This window comes from Petaurus breviceps, unplaced genomic scaffold (assembly GCF_028583685.1).
Source record: "Petaurus breviceps papuanus isolate PSGF00001 unplaced genomic scaffold, PetGlider_PUasm1.0 76, whole genome shotgun sequence".
Taxonomy (NCBI): Eukaryota; Metazoa; Chordata; class Mammalia; order Diprotodontia; family Petauridae; genus Petaurus; species Petaurus breviceps.
Window position 1 is genome coordinate 24295915 of NW_027186473.1, and position 11324 is coordinate 24307238.

The window sequence follows — 11324 nt, forward strand, 5'->3', positions numbered from 1 at the left end:
AGTAAGTCTTATGTCACTGCTCATGGAGAATGCTGGGAGAGAGAAGATAAGGAAGTATGCAGTTATTAGATAAGGTGTAGTGATAAAACAAATACATACAATGAAAGAACTTGCGAATAAAGTGAGAGAAGACCACTACCACCATCACAACAAACACATATGGTACAGATGCAAGACTGATTGTGCAGGAAGCAGCTTATATAGGTGTAGGAGAGATGATAAATTTTTGGTCTGACAATTTACACCTTATAAATCATCAGAAGCTATAAATCAGAGCTAGATTTATAGTTTTCTTGATCGACTTAAGAAAGTAAAACAGAAAAAAATTAAAAATGCAGATTAGACTTAAAAGTGTGTATTTTATTTATTTTCCCCACCAAAAGGTGGTTGTCTAAGCATTTACCAGCACAAACCTGAGTAGACTTGATTCACTTACTAAAATAGAAGTTTTTTTGATGAAATGTTAGCATAGTTGTAGTTAAATTTAAAGATGGAGTCATTCATTTCAAGAGAGGGAAGATAAATTTATCCTTTCTACCTGTAATGGCAAGGAAAGAGGTACTTAGTTTCAGCTATTTAATTATTTAGCACCTTATTTCAGTTCAAGTTTATTTCAAACCTTGCCCATGATTATATCAAGTCTTTGTTAAGAAACAGAGCTTGTGAACCCCACAATTTGTGAACCCCATAACTTTTGAGCCCTTATTGTTGATGCAAAAGGAAGGGACAAAACAGGGAGGAGCAAATTAACCATATGTAAGGATAAACTCAAGCTGGGAAAGAGCAGAACTGAGAAGAGAGCACTTGTGGTGGCAGAATTGAGAAGGGGAACTTTGTGGTGGTCAGCCACTCTGTTTGCTTGTTCTGTTTGTGTTTATTTTTGTTTGTGATACTTTGTACAGAAACCCTGGGACCTTATTGGAAGCCTTGAAAGAGGATTTTTTTGTTGTCTGTTTACAGAAGTCCTAGAGGAGGGATTTGGAGGTCCTGGGACTGTGCTGATTATTTGTGTTGAGTTCCCAGACCTTGTATGTGGGTCTGTGTTGATTTCACAGGCAGAGAGTGAATTGGTAATGGTGCCAGCAATGTGAATGAATGTTATTTTGGCTCTGTTAAGTTTTGTCTTCCCAGAAACAGAAACTGTGAAGGACTTGAAGGGAACTGGATGAAGAACTGGACAAGGAGCTGGATAAGGAGCTGAGACCTGCGTACCTTTGAATCCAGGTGACAGTTGGGTAGATTCAGGCAGGACCTTGGACCATGGAAGAGGAACCATGAAATTTGAGAGTCAGCCTCAAGTCAAGATGAAAAGACATCTTCTTGGGGTGGCTAGGTGGTGCAGTGATTAAAGCGCCAGCCCCGGGAGTCAGGAGTACCCGAGTTCAGTTCTGGCCTCAGACATTTAACACCCACACAAAAAAAGCTAGCCGTGTAACCTTGGGCAAGTTACTTAACCCCAACTGCCCTCCAAAAAGACAAAAAAAGACCTCTTCTTGAGTACTTAATGCTGACTGAGAAGATTATGATATACTGTGACCTAGGGGTGGAGAATTTTGACCTTTGTACTTTGTGTCCCTTAAGGAGGCCTGCTCCTTAAGGATGATTGAGTTAAGGACTTACTGAAAGATACCTTATATTTAAAACTACATGGCCACTCTAGTGATAATTTGTTATGTTGTAACAGTGTGACTGCTATATTTTGATTTCTGTGAATGTTTTGCTTTAATTTACTGCTGAATAAATAGAGAGTTTGCTATACTATACAATCAGACCCTTAAGGCTGCTCACAGCAGCAGTTTTCTGGAAAGCTGTTCATGCTTGGCTTTATACCACCCTACCCCAAACTCACTGCTGCCACAGATGCAAATGGATTACAACTGCAAGTTTTCCTTTTTTTTTCCCCTCAGGTAAGTCTTGAGAGGTGGACCATGCCACCATTGCATGGGTATTTTTGAACATCAACAATCTTTTCTTGTGGTGAATCTCTCTTTCTTAGGTTCAGTTCTATCTTAAAATATCTTAATATTTTTTGATATCTTTGAGTCATTCTTTTTTAAGGCATGTCAGTATCTTATAAGGGAGGTCTCATATAGAAATTATCACAGGATCCTGCAAATATTTAACAACAGGATGCTAATTTCATCCAAAAAGCAAAGGAGGAACTGTATCATGGTCTCTAAATAAATCATAATTAGAGGCAGAAGCCAACTGGGTAGATGCAGAACTGGCTCCTGAATCAAGAATATCTGGGTGCAATTTTTTTCTTTTGAAGACTTCTAACTATGACCTTAGATAGGTCACTCTTACTGATCCAAACAATACTCTAAAACTTTGAGTTGTGAAACAGTTGGACTAATAATGCCACTTTGCATTAATGGAAGGAATTTTTTCACTGAGAGAATACCAATGAAATCAGTTCTGGACAAAAACAACACAACTTCCAAAAGACATGGAAAGAACAATTTTTAGAGAAGTTCATAAAACAACTTATAAGAAGGGGAAAAGGAACAAATATTTATTTATTGAGCATCTACATGTGCCAAGCATAATGTTAAGCACTTTGACATTATCTTATTTGGTCTTTATAATCACCCATTCCTATCCCATTTTATTGTTAATAAAACTGAGGCAGACAGAGGTTAAGCATCTTGCCCAGCATCATGCAGCTAAGAAGTATCTGAGGTAGGATTTTGACTCAGATCCCAGTATCCTACCCACTGTACCACTTAGCCATCTCTAAATAACTACTCAGAATAAAAAAAAATCTATGACTTCTACCTCTTTTGGTATTTTTTTTTGTTTCAATATGTCTTTGATATATTCTTAAACTTGGCCGAAGATAAAGGTATAAAGTCAGTGAGCAAGCGTTATTCAACATTTGTCCAGAAGGTACTCCTCAGTAATTGTAGACTTCCTTTTCTTAAATCAATCCAAGTCCTGGTTTAAACCTGGGAACACAATAGGCTACAGAATGTTCCAAGCATTAAGAAGTGAGAAAAATGTGATGAGAAGTCATTCAATGATACCTTTAATCAAAAAGGTCATTGTTTTTACCTCTATGCTTCTGAATAGGTATTATAAACAAAATATTCAAAATATTCTTTGATCCATATTAAAGATGAGAGGGTGATATTTATGCCAAAACTGTTCCTCATAATCTATTCTGTTATTTTGCCCTAACAGAAAGTAAAATCAAACATAAGCTTTTTTCTAGGCAGAGAACCTATCATTGTTGTTTTGTTTTATTTTGTTTTTAAATTTTCCATAATTGAGAATAGATTCTTCATATTACAACTGAAGACCATTTCATCAGATACGTCCTTCTTTCTCACCCATAATCTTCTCAATCATTAGTGTTGCTAATATATTTTAGCTAGTATAGCTCAAAAGAAAGATTCTCATCATCCTCATAGTGAACTCCCAATGTGGAATCAGGAAAGGACAAATGTTGTCTCCCTCCTCCTTCCTTTTCCACTCAATATCTAGGGTTCACATGGGACAACAAGAAAGTATAGTTTGGGGACATATAAGCTAGAACTAGTGAATTCTCATTGGTACAGTGAACTTTCAAATATTAAAAGCTCTTATTAAGTTATATCATTACTCTTCTTTGATTAAAAAAATCATTTAACCTCTCCTAATGCTTGCAGTTGTTAGTTTATTTTTAAACATTATTTACAAAATTAACAAAATTTCCAAATTTTATACAACTTCCCTTTTTCAGTCATAAACATGAATAGTTCCCAAAGTTATATTTGTAGATAGTTCCTATCCTTTCATTTTAGGGGAATATAATCTCACAATGATGCTTAAGTCCTTGAAAAGCTATATAGTATTGAAACGGAAACAGATGGAGTGTTTTAAGCTGAAACTTTGTTCAGCTATAAGAAGAATCAATTAAGCTAACTTGCTTGCAAACACAGTACAAATCAAAGCCATAGTCAGAAATGTACATTTAGAGAATATTGAAGTCAGAAAAGTAGAATACTATATTTAAGAGATTTTAAATGAGCTGAATTCTCCAAAGGGGTGATGAGAGAATTGATTTACATAAAACTACAACAGGAATTCTTCTAAGACTTTACAAAAACCTTACATATATACACACAAGCAGTGTGGGACTATATGTCATTGTGTTGCTCCCCAACTTATTTAGCAATAAGGGGATAACTGTGGAGAACACAATGACCCAAAACAAAAACAAAACAAATAAACAAAATGTATTGTAGATCATCTGTATCCACAACGACAAATTCTCCCAGTCAATTATGGCAGACTCTTTTCAATGCCATATGAAAGCAATGCAACAAAATAGCCATCAAGCTCTGACCATAGGAAGAACAAGTTTCTCCTTGAACTGCTAATTAATCTTGTTAGTGGAGAAACTATTATCATGCCATGAAAGACTTTCTTCTTTTCCATCTTCCTTCATAGAAAATATTATATTATCTAATCCTTGTATTGTGGCAATCTATACCTTTTAAGAATTCAAAAGGAAGAGGATTCTGGGAAGATGGCAGAGTAGGTCAGAAAATTCCAAGCTCTCAAGATTTCCCCCACAAAAGAGATAAAATAGCACCTTCTGGACAAACAAAGTGTGAGCAAAAACAAACAAGAATAGGGGAACAACAGGGGTCTTTCCAGGATGATTTTCTCCCCGTGAAGGGTAAATACCTCCAGGCCAGGGTCCACTTTAAAAACAAGCAGCAGGCTGCCCCTGGGTTTACATATGGGGAAACTGAGGCAGGATCCTGCCCCTTCCCCAGCTTCTTTCTTGTTTCCCCCGTGAAGCCGGCCCCGACCCCCAGCCAATCATTAGGCTCCCACTGTGTGGGACAGGGGTCTCACAGGCGTGTTTGCCCGCAGGCCCCCGGAGACATAGCCACGCCCCCCATTTGCGGGCAGCTGCTGGCCCTGTACCTGCTGCACTATGACATGAATAATGCCAGATATCTGAGGAAGAGAATTCCTCCTGCCATAAAATCCACAAATTCCGAACTTGGGGGAATCTGGTCAGTAGGACAGAGAATCTGGCAGAGAGATTTCCCAGGAATCTACAGAACCATCAGCTCCCATCAGTGGTCTGAGACCATTCAGCCCATCATGGAGGCTCTCAGAGATGCCACAAGAAGAAGAGCCTTTGCCCTGGTTTCTCAGGCCTACACCGCCATCATCGCTAATGACTTCGCAGCATTTGTGGGACTCCCTGTAGAAGAAGCAATGAAAAGTGTCTTGGAGCAAGGATGGCAGGCCGACTCCAGCACGAGGATGGTGATGCCCAAGAAGCCCGGTTCCCTGGATGTTTCCTTTAACAGATTTATTCCTTTATCAGAGCCTGCTCCAATGCCACCAATCCCCAATGAACAACAGTTAGCCAGATTGACCGACTATGTGGCTTTTCTTGAAAATTGACTCATCGACTTTTCTGTTCAAGATCAAACTTGGAATTCTGTGTACTGACCCATCTGGAAAAGCACCATTTTCATTGTATTCTGTTGGGTGAAATACCGCGACATTCTTTGTTAGAACATGGGATAAAATACATATGTTAGATACAAATATTTTTGGTCCTTAAACATTGTGCAGAATTCACCTTTGAATGGCTTCCTAGTCCCATATATTTATCAATTTGGAGTACAACAGTATTACGTGGTTAGGTCTTATCTTGTAGTGATTCCTGATGGTGAAACATAGCTGTCTCCATCTGTGGATGTAAAATGCAGTAGGTCAGCAAAGACAATTATCTCCTTATATTAGCAACTGGCTTGGCAAATCTTAGCTCTTCTCTGCTGATTTCTTCAGTGCACCCACTGCTGACAGTGAGGAACATGCCACAAGTGGGGATAGAGGCCCTGACAGGGAGAGTGGAAAGAGGACAGACTTCTCAGAGAAGGAGGGAGAACACTGGCTATGAGGGGCCTGGTTCAGTCAGGGCCATCTGCAAAGTTTCCAAAGAAGAGAAATGAGGAGTCCAAAGTTGTTCCTGGAGTGGTTTAATACCACGCCCCTTAGCTCACCTTCCTGAATGAGAAGTGTGTTCATACTTCGGCCCCTCTCTATTCCTTGAACTCTCAGAGAGCTTAATAAGAGCATTGGCGTTTGGACCAGTGCTTTTCGGTGGTCCCCTGGGTGCTGGGTCTAGAGGGAAGGATGGGCCTATCTTTGCTGAATTGTCTCACTAGGAAGATGCTTAAGAAAGAAGGTACATTGCAGAAGGGACCTAGGCTACACTGTTGAGCTCAGAGAACAATGTTCTTGAAATTCCGGAGTTTCAAGTTGGCTTTGTATTTGGAAGGATGCAACTTGGATGGCCATTATGATTCTGTTTAAAATAGAATTTTGCAAATTCATGATGATTGACTGGGTGGTGCATTTCTTTCATCTTTTCATAGTGGCGAATGTCCTTTTATAAGTGCTTTTGATTGGGTGATTTCATTCATTTGTGAGACTGGTAGATTCTGTTATTCATAGTAAGATTTCTTTCAGCACATTGTACTACTGTACATTTTTTTGAAAACTTTAGTTGTTTTCCAGAAGGTCCTGAATTGTGCACTATTTAAAAAGTCAGTTAAACATACGTGACAATTAATCTCATAGGATATTTATTTGAGCCCATTGAAGTCCTAGAGCTTTTTCTAAGTGTTGAAGGAAATTACACTAAAAAATAAATAAATTAATAAAAAAAAAACACACAAGCAGCAGACTGCTGAAATAACAATGGAGAAGCCGTGAGGTTAGTTGGTTTGGGATGCCTCAACCCTGCCATGGGGACTTTTGCCCCCAGGACAGGAGTTGGGCATCAGAGTTGGGAAAGATCAAGGGAATCTCTGCTGACAAGGACCACCGGACCTAGCTGTGCTGTGAAGAGTAGCAAGGAGTGAGAAGGAACCAACACACACTTGATAAGTGCAGAAGCATTAGTGTAGGACTCTACTGGCTGTGGACACTTACAAGAGGCTGGAGGTCTTGGTTTGAGTTCAAGGTCAGAGGAGAGAACTGAAGAACCACTTCCCATGGAGATAAATGCACAGGCAAATGAGAAAGAAGAAAGTATTCAAACATAGAAAGTAATGATAGGAATGGAGAAGACTGGGGTTCATCTTCAGAGGAGGATATTGAAGTAAAGAAATTCTCAAAGAGTAATATCAAATGGTCACCTGCCCAAAAAAGAATTTATAGAAGATCTTAAAAAATATTTTAGAAATCAAATGACAAAGATGGAGGAAAGAGTAAAAAAAATGAATAATCTAAGAAAAACAAGATTATGAAAACAAAGTCAGTCAATTAGAAAAGGAGATCCAGAAGCTAAAGGAAGAAAATGACACCTTGAAAATTAGAATTGGGCAAGGTGAAGCCAGTGATATTATATATTATAATTATAATTAAACTAATTATAATTAAACAAAATATGAATAATGAAAAATAGAAAGGAAAGTTAAATATAAGAAAAATAACAGATTTGGAGAATATATCAAGAAGAGAAAGCAAAAAAATGAGACTAATTGAAAGTTATGATCAATAAAAGAATCAATAAAATAATACAAGAAACAATTAAAGAAAATTGTCCTGAAGCATTAGAACACTGGGGGAAAGTGGAAATAGAAAAAAAATATACACTGATCACCACTTAAAAGAGTTACTATGAGGAAAACTCATAGGAATCTCATAGTCAAATTCCAAAATCCCAAGCTCAAGGATAAAATATTAAAAGAATAAAGATGAAAACAATTTAAATATGATGATGTCACAATTAGAATCACAAAAGACCTAGCAGTGGAGACATTAAAGGACTACAGGTCTAGGAACATTATATACTGAAAAGCAAAAGAAATGGGACTCCAGCCAAAAATATCGTACTCAGCAAAGTTAAGCCTACTCCTGAATAAAACAAAAAAATGGATATTTGATCAGCTCTCAGACTTTCAAGACTTTGTTAAAAAAAAGAAAAGAACAAAACCTGAATTTCATAGAAGTTTTGACATACAAGAGCCAAGAGAAATATAAGGTACATACCAAAGACTGATTATATTCATGAGGACTGACTGTTTACTTTTTATATATGCATGCTTTATGTCTAAAATTCTTATTAATAATATGGTAGCTCATAAGAAAGATTAGGGTAAACCTGAGTATGATATGCATTTAAAAAGTAAAGCCATTTAAGAACAGCTAAAAAGAGAAATTATTTTATACAAATGAGGTATAAGAGGAAGAATCAATGTAGAGAAATTAGATGGGGCTTGATTGTTGGTAGTTCTGGTAATCTGCTTTCATCAGGAAGAGGGAACAATACGTATATATTTAGAAGAGTATAAAAGTCTTCTAAATTCAGAAGAAATAAAATGCTAGGGGCATAGAGAGGGAGGAGAAGACAAGATAGAGATCTTTAGAGGGGAGGGGGAGGAAATAGGTAAAAGCGGGTATAGAAAGGTGTTTAGATTTATGTGAAGGGGAGGGTAAGGGAAAGATTCTTGGATAGGGGTAGGCAAGTAATAGGAGGGCAAGACAGTCAGTAGGAGGGTTAGGAAACAAGAGATATGCACAAATACAAACAAAGTTCACTAGTAGAATTTGTTTGGCAAAGTGTAAGTCTATGTGTATATGTGTTTGTACATATCTATAGCTATAGAGACACATATCCAAACTTTAGCATGGAACAAAAGTAAATTTACAAGGAAGCAAAGAAAAGGACAGTTCTCAATACAATATGTATTATTTATCATACAAACTTCCTTGAGATGAAAATTCATTGTTACATGTTTTGAATCCTCTCTTAGGTTCTTCTATGCACACTACATGTTTTTTTTTCTTTCTTACTTTGTATTTAAGTTCCAATATTTAAATTTTGATAAGCTTTTATTTCTTTTCTCTATTCTGTATTTGTGCTCTGGCTTCAAGACCAAAATAAAATTTTAAAAAGAACCCCAAAGGGCAAACTTACTAGAATGTGAAAGCCAACTAACCACTAAAAGAAAGTCATCAGAAGAGAAAGTCTTTTTGTGTGGCCACCTACTTCCTTCCATTATCCAAAATGCATTTTCTATAATGCGGTAGGCACTGGGAAAACAAGCAAAATTAAATAATAAACAGAATCTTTAGGGTTGTGCTTTTGAATTTAATTGATCCTACATGTGACAACTTCTACATCATATGTTAACATACTCATATTATCCTAAGTTAAAAGGGTCTTTCAAATGATAGAAGTTATCTCATTTTATAGATCTTGATTTAGTCAATGCCATATATCTAATAAGAAGAATGTTTGCAGCCTGACACAGATGAGAAAGTGCTACATTTGAAGTCAGATAACATGGAATCAGGCCCTCGAATTGCCAAGTCACTGCCTGTGTTACTTTAGCCAAGTCATTTACTCTCTCTAAGGACAGGTTGCTCATCTGTAAAATCAGGAAATTGGGTTAAAGTTTGTCCAAAATATAAAACATCTGTGATCCTATATGGGATTATACAGCAAGTCCCAAAAATCTCTATGAAGTTTTAAGCTTTAACTTAAACTTTATAGCAAGTGCTATGTAAGCCTTAGCTTAAAATTGCATGAAGATTTTGGTGGCACCCTTTTTATAATCAAAGTATATTACATGTTATGAAGCAAAGGAAGGTGGAAGTGGCCTTAGATTGGAAGTAGAGAAGGAAAGTTAGAAGTAGTAAGTAGTATGGGGAAAGTAAGTACTAGAAAACTGATTTGTCCTTTGTATAAGGTGGTTTTTACTACCCACCTTTCAGTCAGAATTTCAAGTTGGGTATTTGTGTATTTTAGGATGAGGTTCCAAAGAGGACTGGAACAGAAGAAACATTCTCCAAAGTCAAGGCTCAAAGTTACATGTTGGTACATTGTCTTATGCTAGAAGATTTGTTTAGTTGGTGTTTTACTGCGGCCTAAGTACTTTAGCTAAATCCCAAATGAGTGTCTCAAGGTTAAAGCTATTCAGTCAGGCCTAACTTGCTTTCGGCATTCTTCATAATGTTCTTACATTATCTTTCTCTGTTCAGCTTATTTTTCTACTCGCAAGATGACTTTGATTTTTCAAGATTCAGCTAAAAACAGGATCTGGTTTGCTTTTGTACAGACCTCAAGGGTAAAAAGAAGATATTATCATTAACAAGATGTTTATAAACTAACCAACCTATGACTTTTATAACAAAAACAGACAGATACACAGACGCACACACACACACACACACATATATATACATATATGCATATATATATATATGTTTACAAGAAACTTTTCTCCAAAAAAATAAAATAAAAGTCTATAAATAAGTCCACTAGCATTATTGGAGAAGAAGAAACTGAAGCTGAGGGGCTAATTGACTTTCCCATGGTCATATACCTAGTAAGTATCAGAGCCAGCATTTGAATACTGGTTCCTAACTCCAAATTGACTTCTCTGTCAGCTACACCAAGCAACTAATGTACCGATTAATCCAACTCTACGGAAACAGTGCTGATGTGGCCTTCCTCTTTGAGTTCAGAATATTATAGATTCAAAGCTGGATGGTCAGTTAGTCTAACAGATGAGGAAATTGAAACCCACAAAAGTTGTGACTTTCTTTGACCACATAGGTATTAAGTGGAAGAACTGTAATTGAAACTTGGGTCCTCTCATTCCAAATCAAAGGTCTTTATCATTGTATCACAAAACCTCTTTTGATTTGTTCCTCAATAAATCTAGATGATCTTTCCAATCTGGTTCTAAAAGAGACAAAGTTTACACTAGTAAAATGGGCTAGGCCTAGGGATTAGAAGATCTGGGTTCTAACCTCCACTCTGATAATAATTGGGGGCCTTCAACTCAAGGAAGTCATTTGCTCTCTCTGTGCTTCTTTACTGAGTGCAAAGTGAAGTGTTAGCAAATAAATGATATATCTCCACGGTCACTTCCAGGTCTATGGATTCCATTATAATGCCCTTGGTAGTCCCTCTCTATATGGATCCATATTCCCCAAGATGAATTGAGTCTTCATTAGTTCCTGATCAAGTGACTGTGGATGGAAAATTTTCGATCTTCAAGATTTTTGACATCTTATATACTGATAAGCTATGGAAGATGCCACAGAGATTCAGCAGTACAAAAGGCCTATTAATGTATTTTATCATTTCAATGATTAAATTATATTATATATACACATATCGGTATAATGTCTTTGTCACTACTGTTCTTAGCAACTTAGTATATGTGAATCCAAATGTTAATTATGTGGTTATTTAAAATTTTCATGCATATATTTATATATATATACATACATATGTGTGTGAAGAGAGAGAGAGAGAGAGAGAGAGAGAGAGAGAGAGAGAGAGAGAG

At 36.8% G+C, this 11324-nt stretch overlaps 1 protein-coding gene and 1 pseudogene across 4 annotated transcripts in view; one reads left to right on the forward strand and one right to left on the reverse strand.

The window, feature by feature from the left end:
* EPHA5 (EPH receptor A5) overlaps positions 1-11324 on the reverse strand; it is a 520714-nt gene that overhangs the window by 435060 nt on the left and 74330 nt on the right. The gene's annotated exons all lie outside the window — the stretch shown is intronic.
* On the forward strand, positions 4894-5801 carry LOC138174751 (COP9 signalosome complex subunit 8 pseudogene; annotated as a pseudogene).